This window comes from Arvicanthis niloticus, chromosome 27, assembly GCF_011762505.2.
Source record: "Arvicanthis niloticus isolate mArvNil1 chromosome 27, mArvNil1.pat.X, whole genome shotgun sequence".
Classification (NCBI taxonomy): Eukaryota; Metazoa; Chordata; class Mammalia; order Rodentia; family Muridae; genus Arvicanthis; species Arvicanthis niloticus.
Window position 1 is genome coordinate 22,003,861 of NC_133435.1, and position 10,205 is coordinate 22,014,065.

Consider the following 10,205-nt stretch of genomic DNA (forward strand, 5'->3'; position numbering starts at 1 on the left):
ACCGGGCTTGAAATTGAAGACGGAAGAGCCAAGTGCAAGCTCTTCTATTTCTCTCTGAACACACTCTTCATGCAACAATAGAGGCTGTGCAATAAAATTCAATGAAAGAAAATTCGTTTCATAACTCAATGGGAATTCCAAAAGAGCACCTGAACATAGATTTTGTCATGACAATTGGAAATCAGCTCCTCAGCCTGAAGCACTGAGTCGGGTCTCTTGAATATTAATGAAGAGTCTCCACAACTCTGTAATTTTCAGGGTCCTCAATTTTTTAGGGTTTTCTCCCCAAACACCAAGAATGATGGCCCTCGTCTCAAGGTCCTCTGTATAAATTCAAAACAATGCTATATTCTTCTATTGTCAACCTGGGACCACACAGAGTAACTCAACTTTATACAGAATGCATTAGACTTAGACCTGCCTCTTGGCATTACTGATTACATTCTATTGAGTATTTCCATTTCTGGGGTACAGTGACCCAAGTCAGACATACCAAAAATGCTGTAAGGATCTTACTCAAATGTGGGCCATCGGTAACTCTCAGGGATGGGGATATTAGTTTCAACTAGAGAAGAGAGAGAGTGTCTGCGTAGGCTTCGGTATTTCACTGCCATACTGATCCAATTTTTGTTACAACAATAAATAGCTAAGATAACCCCCTAGCAAATGCATTTTTCTGTCTCACGATCTTTGGAGTTTCTGTCCACAATTAGTTGGTTGAACCTCTTTACTTTGGGGCCTGTAAAATGACAGCAGAGCATGACAGAAGTGCGGGGTGAAACCATTTGCCTGTGTCTAGGAGAGGTCGGGGGTGAAAAGGACAGGGTGCCATAGTCCCTTTCAAGGCACATCCTCAATGACCTAATGTCTCCCACTAGGCTCTGCTCATTAGTTTCTACCACTTCCCAATAGCACCAGGCAGGGGCGCATGCTTTTTATGCATGGGCCTTTGGGGGACTTCACGTCCAAAACTGTAGCAGCTGCATTGTCTTTTCTTCAGTGACACTCCTTGAGATGTATCCGTCACCTTCACAAATTAATCAGGTTCTCAGCACCTGCTTCTTCTTGGCATTTATCACATCCCGTGCATTGTTTAAACTAGACTTCATTGTGGGTTTCAATAGTTGATATCATTTTGAAGGGTTTTAAATCTATAAAGAGCTACAAGGTGGAGTAATATATATCCCTAACACCTAATACTCAGTACTTGTTGATCACCTTTTCAGCTGTAAAGCATGTCATTACCGTGTTAAATAACTCCAGATCTAGAAAATAGGGACAAGAATCCCCTGTCTAAAGGAAAAATGAGATAATAAGCACCCATATATACAATACACACCCACTTAGACACATATAAATACATATGGTACACACATGTATACATACATACACACACATACACAAATATACACACATACTTAGACACACATAAATACATATGTATACACACACATACATACAAATGTATACATATGTACATACACATACCTACACACATACATGCATATGTACACACACATACATACACACATGACATACACAATCATACACACATACATACACACATAGTTACACACATACATACACATGCATACACACAACATGCATACAAACATAGATACACATATATACACATAATACAAACATGCATACGTAATACACACATACACGTACTAAATTCTCACTAAGCATTATCTTCCCTCTATTCATTCTCTAGCTCTACGTTACCCAAACACCATTAATCATTGAGTGGCAAGCTCACTCCTTTATCCTGCATTCAGGAGGCAGAGGCAGGTGGGTCTCTGTGTTTGAGGCCAGCCTGGTCTACAAGGTGAGTACCAAGATGGCCAGGCTGCAAACACAGAGAAATCCTGTTCTTGAAAAGCTAATAATAAGTAATAATGATGATGATGATGGTGATGGTGATGGTGTGGTGGGATGATGATGATGATGGAACATTTCATTGGATTCACATGAAGAGAGAGTAATATTCTAAGAAAAAATGCCTCTTAAAGGGGTCTCCCCTTAAAAGACTTGATTGATCACAGTAAAGAAAAAACTGGTCAAAAAGACATATTTGTACATCTCTATTACTCAATAATATTAAAATAACTATGAAACTCATGACTACTACTTTATCACATCAATGTATGAAAGTCTTTGCTACATTCTTCTTCTTGTATATCTAAACTTACAGTGTTCGAGAAAAAAAATCAACTGAATATAGAGCTGGACATGGCTTATATCCCAGCACTCAGGAAGCAGAGGCAGGCAGATCTCTGAGAATGAGGCCATCCTAATCACATAGTGAGTTCCAGACAACCAGAGCTTCGTGTAAGGAGACCCTGTTCTCAAAACAACAGAAAAAAAATACTACGGAAAATTTTACTAAAACATCAAAAGAGCCACTAACACTACCATTAAGAATCATTTGGCAGAGATTCCCCAGCAGCCAATGGAAAGAGACTCCGAGACTCACACTCAAACATTAGTATGGAGCTCGGGAGTCTCACAGAAGAGGAATCCAAAGAGGACAGGGACTCCACAGGAAGACCACGCAGTCAGACTGACCTGGACCCTTGGGGCTCTCAATGACTGAATCACCAACCAAAGAATGAGCACAGGCTGGACCTAGGGACCCGTCATATACAGCAGATGAGTAGCTTGGTCTTCATGAGGGTCCCTCAAACAACTAGAGCAGGGGGGCTGTCCCTGAGTCGGTTGCCTACCTGCCTACCCTGTGGAACCTGTGCCCCTAATTGGACAGACTTGTCTAGACTTAGCGGGAAAGGATGAAACTAGTCTTGAAGTGACTTGATGTGCGTGGGAGGAGGTGGGGGCGGACCCCAGAGGAAAGCTTCTCTTTCTCAAAAAAGAAGGAGAAGATGAATAGGGGAAGGACTTACGAATGGGAACTAGGAGGAGAGGAAGGCTGATATTGGGTTGTACGTGAGTAAGTAAATAATTTTTAGATGTAAAAAATGTTTATTGTACTAGATCTTTGCTAACCTCCACATTATACATATACACATAGGCATACACATATATACACATATGCATACACATAAATCATATATGCTTGTCCATTCCATACCTATTTCCATCAATTGTCTTAGTAATGTAAGAAAATTTGAGACAATATCCAGTCATAAATCTCCAGCATATGGTGATAACGGCATTACCGAATCAGACTTAGGAGCTTCGCCACTAGTTAAAAGGGATGCCAGCAACCATGGGTGTTCCTTTGTCAGCTTGGCTGCTTCCCCAAGGAGTCTTTGTGATAGTGAATAGTTAATGTTTCATTTTCCTTCATCTTGGCAAAAGTCCGTCAAAGAAAATTCCAGAATAGAAGGCAACCTTAAAATATCTGACTAGCCATATATCCAATTATACGAACAACTGTTCCCAGTTTCTCCAAAGTCCAAAGGCGTACCTATAAACTTTTGTGCATGCATTCAGGAGCCAAAGTGAAGTACAAGAGGTACTATGAAATTAATAGGTCCCACTGTGGGACATATTATGTTTTTTAAAAAAAATCTAAATTCTGTTTTTTAATCTCAAACATCAGTTTTAAAATATGGGAGTATAGCCACATAATGATCCGTGCTTTGTGTTTCTGCCCTACAGAGAAATCTAGATCACAGCTTTGATATAATTGTGTGGCTTTACATAAACAATGCTATCTCTCTGGCTGTGGCTCACGATAGTATGTGAAACCTACTAGATCATGGATAGGAAAGGAGGCAGCCCTGTTCACACACTGAACTCTACCACATAACCTACCTCATCTGGAGACTTTTTTAGGTGTCACAATTGGGGGATAGTGCTGACACCTAGTGGGTAGAAGCCTGGTAATGCTGCCAAACACCCTACAATGTGCCAGGCCCTGCCTCAGTGCGAGGAAAGACTCCCTGTTCTTTAAACATACGCTTCACACCCCAATTTCATAAGTAAATAGCATATTATATAAAAGTGATTGCACACATATCTAGCTTTAAAAAAAAACTCTTAAGTTTATCTTGAAGTTCTAAATAATGAGCAAGAGTTGCCAGAACTCATAGCCAGTCCATTAAGCAATGTGTTTTTTGGTAAATATAGAACATCTACACCGAGAAAGATCAGGCAATATAGTTTGAAATTAATTAAAAAGTTAGCTGTCGGGAAAACCAACTCAAGTGGGCTGGGAAACATGTGGAAGCTCTCATAGTCTTTAACATCACTTCAGCTGAAGCTACATCCTGATGGAATCCCCAGGTACTTTGTTCAGATAGGACTGAGTTACTAGTGAGAGGCATTTATGAAGATTTTTAAGAATTTAGTTTTCAAAGGAATTGGTATACATAGCCAAAGAGATGGCAGTAACAATCGAGATGTAAAATCTCTCCAGCTTGACAATGACAATGAAGCAACTAGGTAGCACAGTGAAAACTCATGGACCAAACATGTATTAGCCATAAAAAAAAAAAATGAAAATATCCAGGTGAGAAGAGCCCAAGCACGAAGGGCAAGGCACAATTACCCATAGACAGGCAAAGTGCCAGCATAAATGCAGAGAAGAGCAAAAGGAAGAAAAGCTATCTCTATGGGCTAAGAATAGGATAACTCCCAGAACAGTCAGTAAATATCCTCAGGTCAGTTCAAGAGTTACAGACAACAACAAGAGTTTGTATAATCCATGTTAATAAGTAAAAGGTCACAGGGAAGGAGCCTGAAGAGCCAGTGCTGATGATGCACACCAGACTCTGAATAGCCGGGGAACTCGGTGATTATGGAATAACATGACTTAGAAACAATTTTATTAAAACTTGATTATCTTACATTTAAATTGCTGGGTGAAGCTAGAAGTTAGCATGCTGAACAGTAAAGTTATGAACAATAAATGCACACCATATGTATCTATTCAAAAGAGAGATCAAAATTGTATTTTAAAAAAAGTATCATTAAGAAATTCACACTACTTGGATCCCAGCTTTGAATCTATTAATTTAATGTATTCAACATGAAATACCTGGGGAAACCAGAAACTAAAAAGAGGATATTGGAAGGAAAAAGTTTTAATGTAGGGCTCCACTAGAACATAGATAATATAAAAGGAGAGACAGGAAATGCTAGGTGTGGGAAGTTGTGTCAGGGAAGACCTTAGTTACTTCCCTACTGCTGTAGCAAGACACTATGACCAAGGCAAATTACAGAGGAACTGGTTTATTGGGACTTACCATTCAGAAGGTGATCATGACCATTATGACAGGGAACATGGCAGCAGGCAGGCAGGCATGGCACTGGATCAGTGGCTGAGAGTTTACATCTTGATCCTCAAGCAGGAGGCAAAGGCAGGCATGGAGAGGGGAGGGGGAGGGGGAGGGGGAGGGGGGAGGGGGAGGGGGGAGGGAGAGGGAGAGGGAGAGGGAGAGGGAGAGGGAGAGGGAGAGGGAGAGGGAGAGGGAGAGGGAGAGGGAGAGGGAGAGGGAGAGGGAGAGGGAGAGGGAGAGGGAGAGGGAGAGGGAGAGGGAGAGGGAGAGGGAGAGGGAGAGGGAGAGTACTAAATGGGAATAGTGTACACTTAGAAATCTCAAGACCTGTTTGCCTCCCAGTAACACACCTTCTCCAACAAGACACCACCTTCTAATCCTTCCTAGACAGTTCCACCAACTGGAGACCAAGTATGCAAATATATAAGCCTATGGGGGCTGTTCTCATTCAACAAGCATAGAAACAGTGTGTGTGTGTGTGTGTGTAAGGGGGCTTTCAACCAAAATAAAAGGAGTGTGAAAAAATCTATATGAAAACCTACAATCTTGTAATCAAATTTAAAAACATAATTCACTTTTAAAATAGTTTAAAGGGTATCTCTGCATGGTTTGAAAAAGTTGCTTATAAAACTCATGAATTTTTAAACAAAACCTCCAGTCCCTTAATGAGTTGTTTGTTCAGGGAAGCCTCAAAGGTCCCTCAAACAATACAGTCCTCTACCATTCCCTCTGGGTGTCCACCAGAACTATGTGGTAGTATGCTATTGCTGAAGACAACCATACATCTAAATTTAAGGATACAGAACATACAAGCTACCAAAGAGCTATAAGGGTCCTCCCTGCTGGTGAGCATTCAGAGTGTCAGATGGTGCTGAGGCAGAAAGACAATCAATGGTCTTATCTATCTGTGAAGGCTAAGTCTATGAGACCAACTTTCCAGGGAAGATGTACTCACTTTATGCAATAGAGACACAGCTGTTATGGGGACAGCAAAGTGCCTCCTGGTTGGAATTCAGGCATCCTCCACAAGAGAAAGTTGATGTTTTGGTACTGTAAACCTGATTAAAAAAAAACAAACAAACAAACAAACAAAAAAAAACAGACTGGGGAAGATTATAGGTAGCAAGTACTGAATACTGTGTTTAGCTAAGTTGTTATAGCACCAAGCTGTCTTATAAATATTTGTGTTTATACCTGTTATGAATGTTACTGTCAGAGAAGCACAATGCTGAGAACATGTGACTTACTGAATGCTCAGCTCTAAATAAGACATTATGTCATCCCCTATAAGGCCAGAAACACTGTGGAAAGAGGGCTCAATGCATGTAAAAGTGTGGTGGTGAATCTCAACTGAACCACATCTGGGATCAACTAAAACCAGGTAGCTTGCAAAAAACTATGAGGTGTTTTGGGGGGGGTTGGGAATTTTTTGTTGTTGAATTTTTTTAATTGGATCATTTGACATGGGAAGACCCACCCTAAATGTGAAACAGTTAAGGTGGGAAAACCTACCATAAATTCTGGGCTGTACCTTATGCTGGCACTTGACATAAAAGGATGTAGAAGAAGGGAGCTTTCAGCTTTTTGCTTTTTGCCTAAACAAATCTTGGATTTTGTTTTATCTTTAGGGTAGTTTGCTTCAGTGTGAGTTCAATAGGTATGCAATCTTCAGTCTTGATGGATTTTCATCTAATGTAAATATACTTACATCACAAACATCTCACTGAGTTAAGAGAAAGAAATTCACACTATGGGAGAAAAGCAACATAAATCAAAATTAGAATATAATTGAGATAACAATCATAAATTTGAAAATTATTTCAGAAACTACTTATTAAAATAAAACAAGAGTAATTAATAATGGTGAAAAAACACAAAAGACAAAGAAGAGAAATGCAAAATCCAAATTAACAGAAGTTGGAGAGATGGCTCAGCTTCCAAGAACTGGATGCTTTTCCAGAGGATGCAGATATGATTCCCAACATTCAACGGTCAGTAACTTCATCCCTGGGGATCCAACATGCTCTTTGGCCTCCTTGGGCACCAAGGTGCACATGGTGAACAGACAGATACGCAGGTAAAACACCCATACACAGAAAAACAAATACCAATTGTAAAAATAATGGGCAAATAGATATCAGTGGTTTGGCAGAGGAAGAATACTTGAGTAGCTAAGAGCCAGCACAGAGACAGCACAAAGCTTCAGAAGAAGACTCGAGTATGGGCACTAGAAAGTGCAAGACTGTAAGAACATGCTCTTGAGACAAAAAACATCTGAAACCACGTAGTGAGAGTGCATGCTCTGTCCCTGAAAATCTAAACTCAGAATAACAGAAAATGGGAAATAAATAATCTAGCAAGAAATTTCAAGAAAAAATTATGTTAGAGCCAATATTTAAAGACTACACAACTTACATAATGATCATACTATTACCTTGTCTATAACATTTGATGCCAAAAGCTAACTGAGAAGTTATTTTAAATATTCAAAAATAAGATGCAATATAAAGATGTGTTTGTTCAAAAAAAAAGACCTTTGACTGCACAGGAGATAAACAAAAGCAATAATTTATTACCACTCATCTCCTCTCATCTCCTGCAGAGCCTCCTAGAGAAGACAGTCCAGATGTGCAAGTTGACTGGAGACTGGAGCCATCATGGGAAGCACAGATAACCGCAGCGTTAAGATTAAGTGAGGGTAAAAGACAGACTGTAAGCTGTGCTTCCGTCTGATGAGGCAGATTCAGTACAACCATCTAAAACTGTGCATAAGAGACCAGAGACAAGGCTCAGCCTTCAAGACAGTGAACAACTCTGTCAGAGGACCTGAGTTTGATTTCCAATTTGCACAGCAAGGGACTCACAACCACCTGGAAGCCTAGCTCTAGGGATCAGATGTCTCTGACCTCTGCTGGGAACTGCAGTCATATCACACACTACATACATACATACATACATACATACATACATACATACACACATGTACACACTCACACATATACACACTCACACACATGCACATACACACTCACACGTGCATGCATACACACACTCACTCACATATATACACACACACCACAAAATTAAAACAATACAAATAATCTTGTAACTATGATGAATATGGAACTAGCATATAGAAATAATAATTTGTAGTTTTTCGGCAGAGGTTGTATTTGTATTGTCAACCTGATACTGTTGAGTGAATGCAGGGGAGTGGACTGTAGCTTTTTATCACTCTGTCCCCCTGAGAACAAAGTTCCTGGTGTAGAGTTAAAAATAGAGCCATAGTATAGATTTAAGTAAAACTACTTTAAGATCAAACCCTAAATTGGAAATGTTTGTGTGAATTTGTATTTTGTATTTAAAAACACTTACTCTTAATTTTTGCACCTTCATGTTATATCACATAAACTATACATTATAAATAATTAACATAATGCAATATATTTTAAATTGTTATATATATAACAATTTAAATTATTATATGTATTTAATGTATTAATTAATTTAGTAATTAATTTATTGTATGTATTGTATTAAATTAATTTATAATTAATTTAATGTAGTTTTAAAATGTAAACTATTACATATCTGTGTATGTCAGAGCTGCAGATTCATGCAACAAAAGGCTTCTGAATGATGAACAACCGAGTACAAATATGAATTTCTGGAAGAGTTTCTGGTGAAGCCAGGACCGCCACAACTAGGAGAGAAGTGATCTCAGTGCTCCCCCTGAAGAACCAACATGTTTTTCTCTGAGAACCAGCCATGTGACTCACAGAGCTTCCCCTGGCCTGTGCACAGGAACAAGCTGTTGTTCTTCATGTGCGATGGCTAACTAGTGCTGTATGGTTCCTTGTCTACGACGCCCATGAATGTCTAGCAAGGATGAGGTATTACAGATTAGAAAGATATAACGTCAGACACCCAGACCTGGCCTAAATGCACGGGTATAGTGTGCCTTCATGTTGAGAAGAAATAAATTTTAAGAGAAAATTTAGAGGCCGGGAGAAGGGTGCTGATTTATGTTGACATGTTCTCCCTAGGCCAGTCACCCCTAAGCTTTCCCCTGTCCATCTGAGCAGATGTGGTGATGCATAAGTACTCTCCACAGAAATATTACTAGTTGTATGACATTGACTTCACCTGAAGGACCTACAGTTAGGGTCTATAGATGCTCACTGAATATTTAAAAGACAAGAAAAACCACAACGTTTAGATAAAGACCAGATTTCCTTCAGCCTGGAATAATACTATTTTCTCTACTATACAGAAACCAGATTTTAAAATGCTCCTTCTGCTGAGCTGCCACTGCATCCTCAGAATCTTACAATCTATACAGCATTTCAATCCTTTCCTAATTTTTTTTCCGGCCTTTCCTTGATGCTTGTTTTAAAATCTCCTTGCCTTGGCCTCCTGAGCCAGCTGGGGTAATATCATGAAGCAAATGACCAGCCATAATGACTTTCCAAGGTCTTGTGCCTCCTTATTAACATTCGGCTAGCATAAAGTCCTGACTTTATTATTGACTACACTGAATACACAAGACACTGACCTCCTGCCACCTGCTACTAAATCTCTTCCTGCAGATCTATCTAGAATGGGTTCATAGAGAGAGAAGTTTGAGAAAAACACCAAAGCAGACACTTATCTTTTCTGACTCTAGAAAATTAACACCCTCATATCGGCAGAAAGAAAAAAGAGAGAGAGAGAGAGACGAGAGAGAGAGAGAGAGAGAGAGAGAGAGAGAGAGAGAGAGAGAGAACCCTGCATTAATTACTGCAAAATCTGGAATGAGGGTTGGCACACAGCCAGGGTGAGGACTTTAAAATGGCAACTGCAAATTCATCTTCTTAAACAGGATAAGACCACTGAATAAACAGAAGCAGATATATCTGGTTACCACAGTGCAAAATGATTTATTACTGATTCTCCAAATCAACCAGTGGGACACAA